This window comes from Lissotriton vulgaris, chromosome 1_1, assembly GCF_964263255.1.
Source record: "Lissotriton vulgaris chromosome 1_1, aLisVul1.2, whole genome shotgun sequence".
In the NCBI taxonomy this organism is placed as follows: Eukaryota; Metazoa; Chordata; class Amphibia; order Caudata; family Salamandridae; genus Lissotriton; species Lissotriton vulgaris.
Genome location: NC_141685.1, coordinates 234,468,950 through 234,488,042, shown reverse-complemented (window position 1 = coordinate 234,488,042; position 19,093 = coordinate 234,468,950). Strand labels below are relative to the sequence as shown.

The 19,093-nt window shown below is 40.3% G+C and overlaps 7 non-coding genes across 7 annotated transcripts; all 7 read left to right on the top strand.

The window, feature by feature from the left end:
* Window positions 1–1,845: 1,845 nt before the first annotated feature.
* TRNAA-AGC (transfer RNA alanine (anticodon AGC)) lies at window positions 1,846–1,918 on the top strand. The gene has a single exon. It is a non-coding gene; the product is annotated as a tRNA-Ala (tRNA).
* Window positions 1,919–3,958: 2,040 nt separating this feature from the next.
* On the top strand, window positions 3,959–4,031 carry TRNAA-AGC (transfer RNA alanine (anticodon AGC)). The gene has a single exon. It is a non-coding gene; the product is annotated as a tRNA-Ala (tRNA).
* A 1,416-nt stretch (window positions 4,032–5,447) lies between these two features.
* TRNAK-CUU (transfer RNA lysine (anticodon CUU)) lies at window positions 5,448–5,520 on the top strand. The gene has a single exon. It is a non-coding gene; the product is annotated as a tRNA-Lys (tRNA).
* Window positions 5,521–6,072: 552 nt separating this feature from the next.
* TRNAA-AGC (transfer RNA alanine (anticodon AGC)) lies at window positions 6,073–6,145 on the top strand. The gene has a single exon. It is a non-coding gene; the product is annotated as a tRNA-Ala (tRNA).
* A 977-nt stretch (window positions 6,146–7,122) lies between these two features.
* Window positions 7,123–7,195, top strand: TRNAA-AGC (transfer RNA alanine (anticodon AGC)). The gene has a single exon. It is a non-coding gene; the product is annotated as a tRNA-Ala (tRNA).
* An 8,821-nt stretch (window positions 7,196–16,016) lies between these two features.
* On the top strand, window positions 16,017–16,089 carry TRNAA-AGC (transfer RNA alanine (anticodon AGC)). The gene has a single exon. It is a non-coding gene; the product is annotated as a tRNA-Ala (tRNA).
* Window positions 16,090–16,664: 575 nt separating this feature from the next.
* Window positions 16,665–16,737, top strand: TRNAK-CUU (transfer RNA lysine (anticodon CUU)). Its single transcript has one exon. It is a non-coding gene; the product is annotated as a tRNA-Lys (tRNA).
* The last annotated feature ends 2,356 nt before the right edge of the window (window positions 16,738–19,093 follow it).

The following is a 19,093-nucleotide window of genomic DNA, read 5'->3' as shown; positions in this document are numbered from 1 at the left end:
TCTCACAACTTCCATTTTCATTTTCTCTTATTTTTTTTTACACTCTGTCCTCTGAAGGATGTATAAATCTGGCTTTCCTTGCAAAACAAGAGTAGAGGAATATCCAGGATTTGATTTTTTTCACAAAAAGGGATTGGTCTGCATACTGTCTTAAGGAGGGAGCCCGGCTAGCTCAGTCGGTAGAGCATGAGACTCTTAATCTCAGGGTCGTGGGTTCGAGCTCCACGTTGGGCGAAAACGAGTAATTTTTGCCTGAATATTGCATTGACTCTCATAATATGGAGATTAATCTTGCATTAGACCTGCAATAACTCCCAAAAATTGTCCAGGAATGGATTTCCTTCATAAAAAATGATTAGTCTGCATACCATCTTGAAGTGGGAGCCCGGCTAGCTCAGTCGGTAGAGCATGAGACTCTTAATCTCAGGGTCGTGGGTTTGAGCCCCACGTTGGGCGAAAATGAGTAATTTTTGCTGGACTCTCATAATCTCATAATCTGGTGATTATTCTTGCATTAGACATGCAATAACTATCAAAAATGGTATCTCCCTTGGTTTCTCATTGGTGGGAAATTTAACTTCAAGATTAGGTAGGGTATGAGTCTAGATGAACACACCACAATATCACTCATATTCGAGTAGTAAACAGGCCAACCTGAACTGTAAAACATCCCATAAGTGGAGGTAAGGCATAAGTTAGGAGTGAACTGAACACTGTTATGGGCAATTGGACTGCAAATAAAGTGTGGAAGGCAGTGAGGTTACTTTTTTCATGTTATGCAGATTAAACACACAGGGGAATTAGCTCAAATGGTAGAGTGCTCGCTTAGCATGCGAGAGGTAGCGGGATCGATGCCCGCATTCTCCATTATAAAGTTTGCATACATTTTATTTTTAACTTGTCATTGCCCATGGTCATTGCAGAGTAAGAACAGAAAAATCACAGATGGCTTTCAAATATGGTCTCAATATAACAACTAAAGTGGTTTAATCAAAAGGGTTCAGGTATTCTTTAGCATGTGAGAGGAATTTGAATTCTTATGCAATCTCAAAATGAAGTTCTCACAACTTCCATTTTCATTTTCTCTTATTTTTTTTGACACTCTGTCCTCTGAAGGATTTATAAATCTGGCTTTCCTTGCAAAACAAGAGTAGAGGAATATCCAGGATTTGATTTTTTTCACAAAAAGGGATTGGTCTGCATACTGTCTTAAGGAGGGAGCCCGGCTAGCTCAGTCGGTAGAGCATGAGACTCTTAATCTCAGGGTCGTGGGTTCGAGCCCCACGTTGGGCGAAAACGAGTAATTTTTGCCTGAATATTGCATTGACTCTCATAATATGGAGATTAATCTTGCATTAGACCTGCAATAACTCCCAAAAATTGTCCAGGAATGGATTTCCTTCATAAAAAATGATTAGTCTGCATACCATCTTGAAGTGGGAGCCCGGCTAGCTCAGTCGGTAGAGCATGAGACTCTTAATCTCAGGGTCGTGGGTTCGAGCCCCACGTTGGGCGAAAATGAGTAATTTTTGCTGGACTCTCATAATCTGGTGATTATTCTTGCATTAGACATGCAATAACTATCAAAAATGGTATCTCCCTTGGTTTCTCATTGGTGGGAAATTTAACTTCAAGATTAGGTAGAGTATGAGTCTAGATGAACACACCACAATATCACTCATAATCGAGTAGTAAACAGGCCAACCTGAACTGTAAAACATCCCATAAGTGGAGGTAAGGCATAAGTTAGGAGTGAACTGAACACTGTTATGGGCAATTGGACTTCAAATAAAGTGTGGGAGGCAGTGAGGTTACTTTTTTCATGTTATGCAGATTAAACACACAGGGGAATTAGCTCAAATGGTAGAGCGCTCGCTTAGCATGCGAGAGGTAGCGGGATCGATGCCCGCATTCTCCATTATAAAATTTGCATACATTTTATTTTTAACTTGTCATTGCCCATGGTCATTGCAGAGTAAGAACAGAAAAATCACAGATGGCTTTCAAATATGGTCTCATTATAACAACTAAAGTGGTTTAATCAAAAGGGTTCAGGTATTCTTTAGCATGTGAGAGGAATTTGAATTCTTATGCAATCTCAAAATGAAGTTCTCACAACTTCCATTTTCATTTTCTCTTATTTTTTTGACACTCTGTCCTCTGAAGGATGTATAAATCTGGCTTTCCTTGCAAAACAAGAGTAGAGGAATATCCAGGATTTGATTTTTTTTCACAAAAAGGGATTGGTCTGCATACTGTCTTAAGGAGGGAGCCCGGCTAGCTCAGTCGGTAGAGCATGAGACTCTTAATCTCAGGGTCGTGGGTCGAGCTCCACGTTGGGCGAAAACGAGTAATTTTTGCCTGAATATTGCATTGACTCTCATAATATGGAGATTAATCTTGCATTAGACCTGCAATAACTCCCAAAAATTGTCCAGGAATGGATTTCCTTCATAAAAAATGATTAGTCTGCATACCATCTTGAAGTGGGAGCCCGGCTAGCTCAGTCGGTAGAGCATGAGACTCTTAATCTCAGGGTCGTGGGTTCGAGCCCCACGTTGGGCGAAAATGAGTAATTTTTGCTGGATTATTGCATTGACTCTCATAATCTGGTGAATATTCTTGCATTAGACATGCAATAACTATCAGAAATGGTATCTCCCTTGGTTTCTCATTGGTGGGAAATTTAACTTCAAGATTAGCTAGGGTATGAGTCTAGATGAACACAGCGCAATATCACTCATATTCGAGTAGTAAACAGGCCAACCTGAACTGTAAAACATCCCATAAGTGGAGGTAAGGCATAAGTTAGGAGTGAACTGAACACTGTTATGGGCAATTGGACTTCAAATAAAGTGTGGAAGGCAGTGAGGTTACTTTTTTCATGTTATGCAGATTAAACACACAGGGGAGTTAGCTCAAATGGTAGAGTGCTCGCTTAGCATGCGAGAGGTAGCGGGATCGATGCCCGCATTCTCCATTATAAAGTTTGCATACATTTTATTTTTAACTTGTCATTGCCCATGGTCATTGCAGAGTAAGAACAGAAAAATCACAGATGGCTTTCAAATATGGTCTCAATATAACAACTAAAGTGGTTTAATCAAAAGGGTTCAGGTATTCTTTAGCATGTGAGAGGAATTTGAATTCTTATGCAATCTCAAAATGAAGTTCTCACAACTTCCATTTTCATTTTCTCTTATTTTTTTTGACACTCTGTCCTCTGGAGGATTTATAAATCTGGCTTTCCTTGCAAAACAAGAGTAGAGGAATATCCAGGATTTGATTTTTTTCACAAAAAGGGATTGGTCTGCATACTGTCTTAAGGAGGGAGCCCGGCTAGCTCAGTCGGTAGAGCATGAGACTCTTAATCTCAGGGTCGTGGGTTCGAGCCCCACGTTGGGCGAAAACGAGTAATTTTTGCCTGAATATTGCATTGACTCTCATAATATGGAGATTAATCTTGCATTAGACCTGCAATAACTCCCAAAAATTGTCCAGGAATGGATTTCCTTCATAAAAAATGATTAGTCTGCATACCATCTTGAAGTGGGAGCCCGGCTAGCTCAGTCGGTAGAGCATGAGACTCTTAATCTCAGGGTCGTGGGTTCGAGCCCCACGTTGGGCGAAAATGAGTAATTTTTGCTGGACTCTCATAATCTGGTGATTATTCTTGCATTAGACATGCAATAACTATCAAAAATGGTATCTCCCTTGGTTTCTCATTGGTGGGAAATTTAACTTCAAGATTAGGTAGAGTATGAGTCTAGATGAACACACCACAATATCACTCATAATCGAGTAGTAAACAGGCCAACCTGAACTGTAAAACATCCCATAAGTGGAGGTAAGGCATAAGTTAGGAGTGAACTGAACACTGTTATGGGCAATTGGACTTCAAATAAAGTGTGGAAGGCAGTGAGGTTACTTTTTTCATGTTATGCAGATTAAACACACAGGGGAATTAGCTCAAATGGTAGAGCGCTCGCTTAGCATGCGAGAGGTAGCGGGATCGATGCCCGCATTCTCCATTATAAAATTTGCATACATTTTATTTTTAACTTGTCATTGCCCATGGTCATTGCAGAGTAAGAACAGAAAAATCACAGATGGCTTTCAAATATGGTCTCATTATAACAACTAAAGTGGTTTAATCAAAAGGGTTCAGGTATTCTTTAGCATGTGAGAGGAATTTGAATTCTTATGCAATCTCAAAATGAAGTTCTCACAACTTCCATTTTCATTTTCTCTTATTTTTTTGACACTCTGTCCTCTGAAGGATGTATAAATCTGGCTTTCCTTGCAAAACAAGAGTAGAGGAATATCCAGGATTTGATTTTTTTTCACAAAAAGGGATTGGTCTGCATACTGTCTTAAGGAGGGAGCCCGGCTAGCTCAGTCGGTAGAGCATGAGACTCTTAATCTCAGGGTCGTGGGTCGAGCTCCACGTTGGGCGAAAACGAGTAATTTTTGCCTGAATATTGCATTGACTCTCATAATATGGAGATTAATCTTGCATTAGACCTGCAATAACTCCCAAAAATTGTCCAGGAATGGATTTCCTTCATAAAAAATGATTAGTCTGCATACCATCTTGAAGTGGGAGCCCGGCTAGCTCAGTCGGTAGAGCATGAGACTCTTAATCTCAGGGTCGTGGGTTCGAGCCCCACGTTGGGCGAAAATGAGTAATTTTTGCTGGATTATTGCATTGACTCTCATAATCTGGTGAATATTCTTGCATTAGACATGCAATAACTATCAGAAATGGTATCTCCCTTGGTTTCTCATTGGTGGGAAATTTAACTTCAAGATTAGCTAGGGTATGAGTCTAGATGAACACAGCGCAATATCACTCATATTCGAGTAGTAAACAGGCCAACCTGAACTGTAAAACATCCCATAAGTGGAGGTAAGGCATAAGTTAGGAGTGAACTGAACACTGTTATGGGCAATTGGACTTCAAATAAAGTGTGGAAGGCAGTGAGGTTACTTTTTTCATGTTATGCAGATTAAACACACAGGGGAGTTAGCTCAAATGGTAGAGCGCTCGCTTAGCATGCGAGAGGTAGCGGGATTGATGCCCGCATTCTCCATTATAAAATTTGCATACATTTTATTTTTAACTTGTCATTGCCCATGGTCATTGCAGAGTAAGAACAGAAAAATCACAGATGGCTTTCAAATATGGTCTCATTATAACAACTAAAGTGGTTTAATCAAAAGGGTTCAGGTATTCTTTAGCATGTGAGAGGAATTTGAATTCTTATGCAATCTCAAAATGAAGTTCTCACAACTTCCGTTTTCATTTTCTCTTATTTTTTTTTGACACTCTGTCCTCTGAAGGATGTATAAATCAGGCTTTCCTTGCAAAACAAGAGTAGAGGAATATCCAGGATTTGATTTTCTTCACAAAAAGGGATTGGTCTGCATACTGTCTTAAGGAGGGAGCCCGGCTAGCTCAGTCGGTAGAGCATGAGACTCTTAATCTCAGGGTCGTGGGTTCGAGCCCCACGTTGGGCAAAAACGAGTAATTTTTGCCTGAATATTGCATTGACTCTCATAATATGGAGATTAATCTTGCATTAGACCTGCAATAACTCCCAAAAATTGTCCAGGAATGGATTTCCTTCATAAAAAATGATTAGTCTGCATACCATCTTGAAGTGGGAGCCCGGCTAGCTCAGTCGGTAGAGCATGAGACTCTTAATCTCAGGGTCGTGGGTTTGAGCCCCACGTTGGGCGAAAATGAGTAATTTTTGCTGGACTCTCATAATCTGGTGATTATTCTTGCATTAGACATGCAATAACTATCAAAAATGGTATCTCCCTTGGTTTCTCATTGGTGGGAAATTTAACTTCAAGATTAGGTAGGGTATGAGTCTAGATGAACACACCACAATATCACTCATATTCGAGTAGTAAACAGGCCAACCTGAACTGTAAAACATCCCATAAGTGGAGGTAAGGCATAAGTTAGGAGTGAACTGAACACTGTTATGGGCAATTGGACTTCAAATAAAGTGTGGAAGGCAGTGAGGTTACTTTTTTCATGTTATGCAGATTAAAGACAAAGGGGAATTAGCTCAAATGGTAGAGCGCTCGCTTAGCATGCGAGAGGTAGCGGGATCGATGCCCGCATTCTCCATAATAAAATTTGCATACATTTTATTTTTAACTTGTCATTGCCCATGGTCATTGCAGAGTAAGAACAGAAAAATCACAGATGGCTTTCAAATATGGTCTCATTATAACAACTAAAGTGGTTTAATCAAAAGGGTTCAGGTATTCTTTAGCATGTGAGAGGAATTTGAATTCTTATGCAATCTCAAAATGAAGTTCTCACAACTTCCATTTTCATTTTCTCTTATTTTTTTTACACTCTGTCCTCTGAAGGATGTATAAATCTGGCTTTCCTTGCAAAACAAGAGTAGAGGAATATCCAGGATTTGATTTTTTTCACAAAAAGGGATTGGTCTGCATACTGTCTTAAGGAGGGAGCCCGGCTAGCTCAGTCGGTAGAGCATGAGACTCTTAATCTCAGGGTCGTGGGTTCGAGCTCCACGTTGGGCGAAATCGAGTAATTTTTGCCTGAATATTGCATTGACTCTCATAATATGGAGATTAATCTTGCATTAGACCTGCAATAACTCCCAAAAATTGTCCAGGAATGGATTTCCTTCATAAAAAATGATTAGTCTGCATACCATCTTGAAGTGGGAGCCCGGCTAGCTCAGTCGGTAGAGCATGAGACTCTTAATCTCAGGGTCGTGGGTTTGAGCCCCACGTTGGGCGAAAATGAGTAATTTTTGCTGGACTCTCATAATCTGGTGATTATTCTTGCATTAGACATGCAATAACTATCAAAAATGGTATCTCCCTTGGTTTCTCATTGGTGGGAAATTTAACTTCAAGATTAGGTAGGGTATGAGTCTAGATAAACACACCACAATATCACTCATATTCGAGTAGTAAACAGGCCAACCTGAACTGTAAAACATCCCATAAGTGGAGGTAAGGCATAAGTTAGGAGTGAACTGAACACTGTTATGGGCAATTGGACTTCAAATAAAGTGTGGAAGGCAGTGAGGTTACTTTTTTCATGTTATGCAGATTAAACACACAGGGGAATTAGCTCAAATGGTAGAGCGCTCGCTTAGCATGCGAGAGGTAGCGGGATCGATGCCCGCATTCTCCATTATAAAATTTGCATACATTTTATTTTTAACTTGTCATTGCCCATGGTCATTGCAGAGTAAGAACAGAAAAATCACAGATGGCTTTCAAATATGGTCTCATTATAACAACTAAAGTGGTTTAATCAAAAGGGTTCAGGTATTCTTTAGCATGTGAGAGGAATTTGAATTCTTATGCAATCTCAAAATGAAGTTCTCACAACTTCCATTTTCATTTTCTCTTATTTTTTTTGACACTCTGTCCTCTGAAGGATGTATAAATCTGGCTTTCCTTGCAAAACAAGAGTAGAGGAATATCCAGGATTTGATTTTTTTTCACAAAAAGGGATTGGTCTGCATACTGTCTTAAGGAGGGAGCCCGGCTAGCTCAGTCGGTAGAGCATGAGACTCTTAATCTCAGGGTCGTGGGTTCGAGCTCCACGTTGGGCGAAAACGAGTAAATTTTGCCTGAATATTGCATTGACTCTCATAATATGGAGATTAATCTTGCATTAGACCTGCAATAACTCCCAAAAATTGTCCAGGAATGGATTTCCTTCATAAAAAATGATTAGTCTGCATACCATCTTGAAGTGGGAGCCCGGCTAGCTCAGTCGGTAGAGCATGAGACTCTTAATCTCAGGGTCGTGGGTTTGAGCCCCACGTTGGGCGAAAATGAGTAATTTTTGCTGGACTCTCATAATCTGGTGATTATTCTTGCATTAGACATGCAATAACTATCAAAAATGGTATCTCCCTTGGTTTCTCATTGGTGGGAAATTTAACTTCAAGATTAGGTAGGGTATGAGTCTAGATGAACACACCACAATATCACTCATATTCGAGTAGTAAACAGGCCAACCTGAACTGTAAAACATCCCATAAGTGGAGGTAAGGCATACGTTAGGAGTGAACTGAACACTGTTATGGGCAATTGGACTGCAAATAAAGTGTGGAAGGCAGTGAGGTTACTTTTTTCATGTTATGCAGATTAAACACTCAGGGGAATTAGCTCAAATGGTAGAGCGCTCGCTTAGCATGCGAGAGGTAGCGGGGTTGATGCCCGCATTCTCCATTATAAAATTTGCATACATTTTATTTTTAACTTGTCATTGCCCATGGTCATTGCAGAGTAAGAACAGAAAAATCACAGATGGCTTTCAAATATGGTCTCATTATAACAACTAAAGTGGTTTAATCAAAAGGGTTCAGGTATTCTTTAGCATGTGAGAGGAATTTGAATTCTTATGCAATCTCAAAATGAAGTTCTCACAACTTCCGTTTTCATTTTCTCTTATTTTTTTTTGACACTCTGTCCTCTGAAGGATGTATAAATCAGGCTTTCCTTGCAAAACAAGAGTAGAGGAATATCCAGGATTTGATTTTCTTCACAAAAAGGGATTGGTCTGCATACTATCTTAAGGAGGGAGCCCGGCTAGCTCAGTCGGTAGAGCATGAGACTCTTAATCTCAGGGTCGTGGGTTCGAGCCCCACGTTGGGCGAAAACGAGTAATTTTTGCCTGAATATTGCATTGACTCATAATATGGAGATTAATCTTGCATTAGACCTGCAATAACTCCCAAAAATTGTCCAGGAATGGATTTCCTTCATAAAAAATGATTAGTCTGCATACCATCTTGAAGTGGGAGCCCGGCTAGCTCAGTCGGTAGAGCATGAGACTCTTAATCTCAGGGTCGTGGGTTTGAGCCCCACGTTGGGCGAAAATGAGTAATTTTTGCTGGACTCTCATAATCTGGTGATTATTCTTGCATTAGACATGCAATAACTATCAAAAATGGTATCTCCCTTGGTTTCTCATTGGTGGGAAATTTAACTTCAAGATTAGGTAGGGTATGAGTCTAGATGAACACACCACAATATCACTCATATTCGAGTAGTAAACAGGCCAACCTGAACTGTAAAACATCCCATAAGTGGAGGTAAGGCATAAGTTAGGAGTGAACTGAACACTGTTATGGGCAATTGGACTGCAAATAAAGTGTGGAAGGCAGTGAGGTTACTTTTTTCATGTTATGCAGATTAAACACACAGGGGAATTAGCTCAAATGGTAGAGTGCTCGCTTAGCATGCGAGAGGTAGCGGGATCGATGCCCGCATTCTCCATTATAAAACAGAAAAATCACAGGTGGCTTTCAAATATGGTCTCATTATAACAACTAAAGTGGTTTAATCAAAAGGGTTCAGGTATTCTTTAGCATGTGAGAGGAATTTGAATTCTTATGCAATCTCAAAATGAAGTTCTCACAACTTCCGTTTTCATTTTCTCTTATTTTTTTTTGACACTCTGTCCTCTGAAGGATGTATAAATCTGGCTTTCCTTGCAAAACAAGAGTAGAGGAATATCCAGGATTTGATTTTTTTCACAAAAAGGGATTGGTCTGCATACTGTCTTAAGGAGGGAGCCCGGCTAGCTCAGTCGGTAGAGCATGAGACTCTTAATCTCAGGGTCGTGGGTTCGAGCCCCACGTTGGGCGAAAACGAGTAATTTTTGCCTGAATATTGCATTGACTCTCATAATATGGAGATTAATCTTGCATTAGACCTGCAATAACTCCCAAAAATTGTCCAGGAATGGATTTCCTTCATAAAAAATGATTAGTCTGCATACCATCTTGAAGTGGGAGCCCGGCTAGCTCAGTCGGTAGAGCATGAGACTCTTAATCTCAGGGTCGTGGGTTCGAGCCCCACGTTGGGCGAAAACGAGTAATTTTTGCCTGAATATTGCATTGACTCTCATAATATGGAGATTAATCTTGCATTAGACCTGCAATAACTCCCAAAAATTGTCCAGGAATGGATTTCCTTCATAAAAAATGATTAGTCTGCATACCATCTTGAAGTGGGAGCCCGGCTAGCTCAGTCGGTAGAGCATGAGACTCTTAATCTCAGGGTCGTGGGTTCGAGCCCCACGTTGGGCGAAAATGAGTAATTTTTGCTGGACTCTCATAATCTGGTGATTATTCTTGCATTAGACATGCAATAACTATCAAAAATGGTATCTCCCTTGGTTTCTCATTGGTGGGAAATTTAACTTCAAGATTAGGTAGGGTATGAGTCTAGATGAACACACCACAATATCACTCATATTCGAGTAGTAAACAGGCCAACCTGAACTGTAAAACATCCCATAAGTGGAGGTAAGGCATAAGTTAGGAGTGAACTGAACACTGTTATGGGCAATTGGACTGCAAATAAAGTGTGGAAGGCAGTGAGGTTACTTTTTTCATGTTATGCAGATTAAACACTCAGGGGAATTAGCTCAAATGGTAGAGCGCTCGCTTAGCATGCGAGAGGTAGCGGGGTCGATGCCCGCATTCTCCATTATAAAACAGAAAAATCACAGGTGGCTTTCAAATATGGTCTCATTATAACAACTAAAGTGGTTTAATCAAAAGGGTTCAGGTATTCTTTAGCATGTGAGAGGAATTTGAATTCTTATGCAATCTCAAAATGAAGTTCTCACAACTTCCGTTTTCATTTTCTCTTATTTTTTTTTGACACTCTGTCCTCTGAAGGATGTATAAATCTGGCTTTCCTTGCAAAACAAGAGTAGAGGAATATCCAGGATTTGATTTTTTTCACAAAAAGGGATTGGTCTGCATACTGTCTTAAGGAGGGAGCCCGGCTAGCTCAGTCGGTAGAGCATGAGACTCTTAATCTCAGGGTCGTGGGTTCGAGCCCCACGTTGGGCGAAAACGAGTAATTTTTGCCTGAATATTGCATTGACTCTCATAATATGGAGATTAATCTTGCATTAGACCTGCAATAACTCCCAAAAATTGTCCAGGAATGGATTTCCTTCATAAAAAATGATTAGTCTGCATACCATCTTGAAGTGGGAGCCCGGCTAGCTCAGTCGGTAGAGCATGAGACTCTTAATCTCAGGGTCGTGGGTTCGAGCCCCACGTTGGGCGAAAACGAGTAATTTTTGCCTGAATATTGCATTGACTCTCATAATATGGAGATTAATCTTGCATTAGACCTGCAATAACTCCCAAAAATTGTCCAGGAATGGATTTCCTTCATAAAAAATGATTAGTCTGCATACCATCTTGCAGTGGGAGCCCGGCTAGCTCAGTCGGTAGAGCATGAGACTCTTAATCTCAGGGTCGTGGGTTTGAGCCCCACGTTGGGCGAAAATGAGTAATTTTTGCTGGACTCTCATAATCTGGTGATTATTCTTGCATTAGACATGCAATAACTATCAAAAATGGTATCTCCCTTGGTTTCTCATTGGTGGGAAATTTAACTTCAAGATTAGGTAGGGTATGAGTCTAGATGAACACACCACAATATCACTCATATTCGAGTAGTAAACAGGCCAACCTGAACTGTAAAACATCCCATAAGTGGAGGTAAGGCATAAGTTAGGAGTGAACTGAACACTGTTATGGGCAATTGGACTGCAAATAAAGTGTGGAAGGCAGTGAGGTTACTTTTTTCATGTTATGCAGATTAAACACTCAGGGGAATTAGCTCAAATGGTAGAGCGCTCGCTTAGCATGCGAGAGGTAGCGGGGTTGATGCCCGCATTCTCCATTATAAAATTTGCATACATTTTATTTTTAACTTGTCATTGCCCATGGTCATTGCAGAGTAAGAACAGAAAAATCACAGATGGCTTTCAAATATGGTCTCATTATAACAACTAAAGTGGTTTAATCAAAAGGGTTCAGGTATTCTTTAGCATGTGAGAGGAATTTGAATTCTTATGCAATCTCAAAATGAAGTTCTCACAACTTCCGTTTTCATTTTCTCTTATTTTTTTTTGACACTCTGTCCTCTGAAGGATGTATAAATCTGGCTTTCCTTGCAAAACAAGAGTAGAGGAATATCCAGGATTTGATTTTTTTCACAAAAAGGGATTGGTCTGCATACTGTCTTAAGGAGGGAGCCCGGCTAGCTCAGTCGGTAGAGCATGAGACTCTTAATCTCAGGGTCGTGGGTTCGAGCCCCACGTTGGGCGAAATCGAGTAATTTTTGCCTGAATATTGCATTGACTCTCATAATATGGAGATTAATCTTGCATTAGACCTGCAATAACTCCCAAAAATTGTCCAGGAATGGATTTCCTTCATAAAAAATGATTAGTCTGCATACCATCTTGAAGTGGGAGCCCGGCTAGCTCAGTCGGTAGAGCATGAGACTCTTAATCTCAGGGTCGTGGGTTTGAGCCCCACGTTGGGCGAAAATGAGTAATTTTTGCTGGACTCTCATAATCTGGTGATTATTCTTGCATTAGACATGCAATAACTATCAAAAATGGTATCTCCCTTGGTTTCTCATTGGTGGGAAATTTAACTTCAAGATTAGGTAGGGTATGAGTCTAGATGAACACACCACAATATCACTCATATTCGAGTAGTAAACAGGCCAACCTGAACTGTAAAACATCCCATAAGTGGAGGTAAGGCATAAGTTAGGAGTGAACTGAACACTGTTATGGGCAATTGGACTGCAAATAAAGTGTGGAAGGCAGTGAGGTTACTTTTTTCATGTTATGCAGATTAAACACTCAAGGGAATTAGCTCAAATGGTAGAGCGCTCGCTTAGCATGCGAGAGGTAGCGGGGTTGATGCCCGCATTCTCCATTATAAAATTTGCATACATTTTATTTTTAACTTGTCATTGCCAAGGTCATTGCAGAGTAAGAACAGAAAAATCACAGATGGCTTTCAAATATGGTCTCATTATAACAACTAAAGTGGTTTAATCAAAAGGGTTCAGGTATTCTTTAGCATGTGAGAGGAATTTGAATTCTTATGCAATCTCAAAATGAAGTTCTCACAACTTCCGTTTTCATTTTCTCTTATTTTTTTTTGACACTCTGTCCTCTGAAGGATGTATAAATCTGGCTTTCCTTGCAAAACAAGAGTAGAGGAATATCCAGGATTTGATTTTTTTCACAAAAAGGGATTGGTCTGCATACTGTCTTAAGGAGGGAGCCCGGCTAGCTCAGTCGGTAGAGCATGAGACTCTTAATCTCAGGGTCGTGGGTTCGAGCCCCACGTTGGGCGAAATCGAGTAATTTTTGCCTGAATATTGCATTGACTCTCATAATATGGAGATTAATCTTGCATTAGACCTGCAATAACTCCCAAAAATTGTCCAGGAATGGATTTCCTTCATAAAAAATTATTAGTCTGCATACCATCTTGAAGTGGGAGCCCGGCTAGCTCAGTCGGTAGAGCATGAGACTCTTAATCTCAGGGTCGTGGGTTCGAGCCCCACGTTGGGCGAAAATGAGTAATTTTTGCTGGACTCTCATAATCTGGAGATTATTCTTGCATTAGACATGCAATAACTATCAAAAATGGTATCTCCCTTGGTTTCTCATTGGTGGGAAATTTAACTTCAAGATTAGGTAGGGTATGAGTCTAGATGAACACACCACAATATCACTCATATTCGAGTAGTAAACAGGCCAACCTGAACTGTAAAACATCCCATAAGTGGAGGTAAGGCATAAGTTAGGAGTGAACTGAACACTGTTATGGGCAATTGGACTGCAAATAAAGTGTGGAAGGCAGTGAGGTTACTTTTTTCATGTTATGCAGATTAAACACACAGGGGAATTAGCTCAAATGGTAGAGTGCTCGCTTAGCATGCGAGAGGTAGCGGGATCGATGCCCGCATTCTCCATTATAAAAAAGAAAAATCACAGATGGCTTTCAAATATGGTCTCATTATAACAACTAAAGTGGTTTAATCAAAAGGGTTAAGGTATTCTTTAGCATGTGAGAGGAATTTGAATTCTTATGCAATCTCAAAATGAAGTTCTCACAACTTCCGTTTTCATTTTCTCTTATTTTTTTTTGACACTCTGTCCTCTGAAGGATGTATAAATCTGGCTTTCCTTGCAAAACAAGAGTAGAGGAATATCCAGGATTTGATTTTTTTCACAAAAAGGGATTGGTCTGCATACTGTCTTAAGGAGGGAGCCCGGCTAGCTCAGTCGGTAGAGCATGAGACTCTTAATCTCAGGGTCGTGGGTTCGAGCCCCACGTTGGGCGAAAACGAGTAATTTTTGCCTGAATATTGCATTGACTCTCATAATATGGAGATTAATCTTGGATTAGACCTGCAATAACTCCCAAAAATTGTCCAGGAATGGATTTCCTTCATAAAAAATGATTAGTCTGCATACCATCTTGAAGTGGGAGCCCGGCTAGCTCAGTCGGTAGAGCATGAGACTCTTAATCTCAGGGTCGTGGGTTCGAGCCCCACGTTGGGCGAAAACGAGTAATTTTTGCCTGAATATTGCATTGACTCTCATAATATGGAGATTAATCTTGCATTAGACCTGCAATAACTCCCAAAAATTGTCCAGGAATGGATTTCCTTCATAAAAAATGATTAGTCTGCATACCATCTTGAAGTGGGAGCCCGGCTAGCTCAGTCGGTAGAGCATGAGACTCTTAATCTCAGGGTTGTGGGTTCGAGCCCCACGTTGGGCGAAAATGAGTAATTTTTGCTGGACTCTCATAATCTGGTGATTATTCTTGCATTAGACATGCAATAACTATCAAAAATGGTATCTCCCTTGGTTTCTCATTGGTGGGAAATTTAACTTCAAGATTAGGTAGGGTATGAGTCTTGATGAACACACCACAATATCACTCATATTCGAGTAGTAAACAGGCCAACCTGAACTGTAAAACATCCCATAAGTGGAGGTAAGGCATAAGTTAGGAGTGAACTGAACACTGTTATGGGCAATTGGACTGCAAATAAAGTGTGGAAGGCAGTGAGGTTACTTTTTTCATGTTATGCAGATTAAACACTCAGGGGAATTAGCTCAAATGGTAGAGCGTTCGCTTAGCATGCGAGAGGTAGCGGGGTTGATGCCCGCATTCTCCATTATAAAATTTGCATACATTTTATTTTTAACTTGTCATTGCCCATGGTCATTGCAGAGTAAGAACAGAAAAATCACAGATGGCATTCAAATATGGTCTCATTATAACAACTAAAGTGGTTTAATCAAAAGGGTTCAGGTATTCTTTAGCATGTGAGAGGAATTTGAATTCTTATGCAATCTCAAAATGAAGTTCTCACAACTTCCGTTTTCATTTTCTCTTATTTTTTTTTGACACTCTGTCCTCTGAAGGATGTATAAATCAGGCTTTCCTTGCAAAACAAGAGTAGAGGAATATCCAGGATTTGATTTTCTTCACAAAAAGGGATTGGTCTGCATACTGTCTTAAGGAGGGAGCCCGGCTAGCTCAGTCGGTAGAGCATGAGACTCTTAATCTCAGGGTCGTGGGTTCGAGCCCCACGTTGGGCGAAAACGAGTAATTTTTGCCTGAATATTGCATTGACTCTCATAATATGGAGATTAATCTTGCATTAGACCTGCAATAACTCCCAAAAATTGTCCAGGAATGGATTTCCTTCATAAAAAATGATTAGTCTGCATACCATCTTGAAGTGGGAGCCCGGCTAGCTCAGTCGGTAGAGCATGAGACTCTTAATCTCAGGGTCGTGGGTTCGAGCCCCACGTTGGGCGAAAATGAGTAATTTTTGCTGGACTCTCATAATCTGGCGATTATTCTTGCATTAGACATGCAATAACTATCAAAAATGGTATCTCCCTTGGTTTCTCATTGGTGGGAAATTTAACTTCAAGATTAGGTAGGGTATGAGTCTAGATGAACACACGACAATATCACTCATATTCGAGTAGTAAACAGGCCAACCTGAACTGTAAAACATCCCATAAGTTAGGAGTGAACTGAACACTGTTATGGGCAATTGGACTTCAAATAAAGTGTGGAAGGCAGTGAGGTTACTTTTTTCATGTTATGCAGATTAAACACAAGGGGGAATTAGCTCAAATGGTAGAGCGCTCGCTTAGCATGCGAGAGGTAGCGGGATCGATGCCCGCATTCTCCATTATAAAATTTGCATACATTTTATTTTTAACTTGTCATTGCCCATGGTCATTGCAGAGTAAGAACAGAAAAATCACAGATGGCTTTCAAATATGGTCTCATTATAACAACTAAAGTGGTTTAATCAAAAGGGTTCAGGTATTCTTTAGCATGTGAGAGGAATTTGAATTCTTATGCAATCTCAAAATGAAGTTCTCACAACTTCTATTTTCATTTTCTCTTATTTTTTTTGACACTCTGTCCTCTGAAGGATGTATAAATCTGGCTTTCCTTGTAAAACAAGAGTAGAGGAATATCCAGGATTTGATTTTTTTCACAAAAAGGGATTGGTCTGCATACTGTCTTAAGGAGGGAGCCCGGCTAGCTCAGTCGGTAGAGCATGAGACTCTTAATCTCAGGGTCGTGGGTTCGAGCCCCACGTTGGGCGAAAACGAGTAATTTTTGCCTGAATATTGCATTGACTCTCATAATATGGAGATTAATCTTGCATTAGACGTGCAATAACTCCCAAAAATTTTCCAGGAATGGATTTCCATCATAAAAAATGATTAGTCCGCATACCATCTTGAAGTGGGAGCCCGGCTAGCTCAGTCGGTAGAGCATGAGACTCTTAATCTCAGGGTCGTGGGTTCGAGCCCCACGTCGGGCGAAAATGAGTAATTTTTGCTGGACTCTCATAATCTGGTGATTATTCTTGCATTAGACAAGCAATAACTATCAAAAATGGTATCTCCCTTGGTTTCTCATTGGTGGGAAATTTAACTTCAAGATTAGGTAGGGTATGAGTCTAGATGAACACACCACAATATCACTCATATTCGAGTAGTAAACAGGCCAACCTGAACTGTAAAACATCCCATAAGTGGAGGTAAGGCATAAGTTAGGAGTGAACTGAACACTGTTATGGGCAATTGGACTGCAAATAAAGTGTGGAAGGCAGTGAGGTTACTTTTTTCATGTTATGCAGATTAAACAGTCAGGGGAATTAGCTCAAATGGTAGAGCGCTCGCTTAGCATGCAAGAGGTAGCGGGGTTGATGCCCGCATTCTCCATTATAAAATTTGCATACATTTTATTTTTAACTTGTCATTGCCCATGGTCATTGCAGAGTAAGAACAGAAAAATCACAGATGGCTTTCAAATATGGTCTCATTATAACAACTAAAGTGGTTTAATCAAAAGGGTTCAGGTATTCTTTAGCATGTGAGAGGAATTTGAATTCTTATGCAATCTCAAAATGAAGTTCTCACAACTTCCGTTTTCATTTTCTCTTATTTTTTTTGACACTCTGTCCTCTGAAGGATGTATAAATCAGGCTTTCCTTGCAAAACAAGAGTAGAGGAATATCCAGGATTTGATTTTCTTCACAAAAAGGGATTGGTCTGCATACTGTCTTAAGGAGGGAGCCCGGCTAGCTCAGTCGGTAGAGCATGAGACTCTTAATCTCAGGGTCGTGGGTTCGAGCCCCACGTTGGGCGAAAACGAGTAATTTTTGCCTGAATATTGCATTGACTCTCATAATATGGAGATTAATCTTGCATTAGACCTGCAATAACTCCTAAAAATTGTCCAGGAATGGATTTCCTTCATAAAAAATGATTAGTCTGCATACCATCTTGAAGTGGGAGCCCGGCTAGCTCAGTCGGTAGAGCATGAGACTCTTAATCTCAGGGTCGTGGGTTTGAGCCCCACGTTGGGCGAAAATGAGTAATTTTTGCTGGACTCTCATAATCTGGTGATTATTCTTGCATTAGACATGCAATAACTATCAAAAATGGTATCTCCCTTGGTTTCTCATTGGTGGGAAATTTAACTTCAAGATTAGGTAGGGTATGAGTCTAGATGAACACACCACAATATCACTCATATTCGAGTAGTAAACAGGCCAACCTGAACTGTAAAACATCCCATAAGTGGAGGTAAGGCATAAGTTAGGAGTGAACTGAACACTGTTATGGGCAATTGGACTGCAAATAAAGTGTGGAAGGCAGTGAGGTTACTTTTTTCATGTTATGCAGATTAAACACTCAGGGGAATTAGCTCAAATGGTAGAGCGCTCGCTTAGCATGCGAGAGGTAGCGGGGTTGATGCCCGCATTCTCCATTATAAAATTTGCATACATTTTATTTTTAACTTGTCATTGCCCATGGTCATTGCAGAGTAAGAACAGAAAAATCACAGATGGCTTTCAAATATGGTCTCATTATAACAACTAAAGTGGTTTAATCAAAAGGGTTCAGGTATTCTTTAGCATGTGAGAGGAATTTGAATTCTTATGCAATCTCAAAATGAAGTTCTCACAACTTCCGTTTTCATTTTCTCTTATTTTTTTTTTGACACTCTGTCCTCTGAAGGATGTATAAATCAAGCTTTCCTTGCAAAACAAGAGTAGAGGAATATCCAGGATTTGATTTTCTTCACAAAAAGGGATTGGGCTGCATACTGTCTTAAGGAGGGAGCCCGGCTAGCTCAGTCGGTAGAGCATGACACTCTTAATCTCAGGGTCGTGGGTTCGAGCCCCACGTTGGGCGAAAACGAGTAATTTTTGCCTGAATATTGCATTGACTCTCATAATATGGAGATTAATCTTGCATTAGACCTGCAATAACTCCCAAAAATTGTCCAGGAATGGATTTCCTTCATAAAAAATGATTAGTCTGCATACCATCTTGAAGTGGGAGCCCGGCTAGCTCAGTCGGTAGAGCATGAGACTCTTAATCTCAGGGTCCTGGGTTCGAGCCCCACGTCGGGCGAAAATGAGTAATTTTTGCTGGACTCTCATAATCTGGTGATTATTCTTGCATTAGACAAGCAATAACTATCAAAAATGGTATCTCCCTTGGTTTCTCATTGGTGGGAAATTTAACTTCAAGATTAGGTAGGGTATGAGTCTAGATGAACACACCACAATATCACTCATATTCGAGTAGTAAACAGGCCAACCTGAACTGTAAAACATCCCATAAGTGGAGGTAAGGCATAAGTTAGGAGTGAACTGAACACTG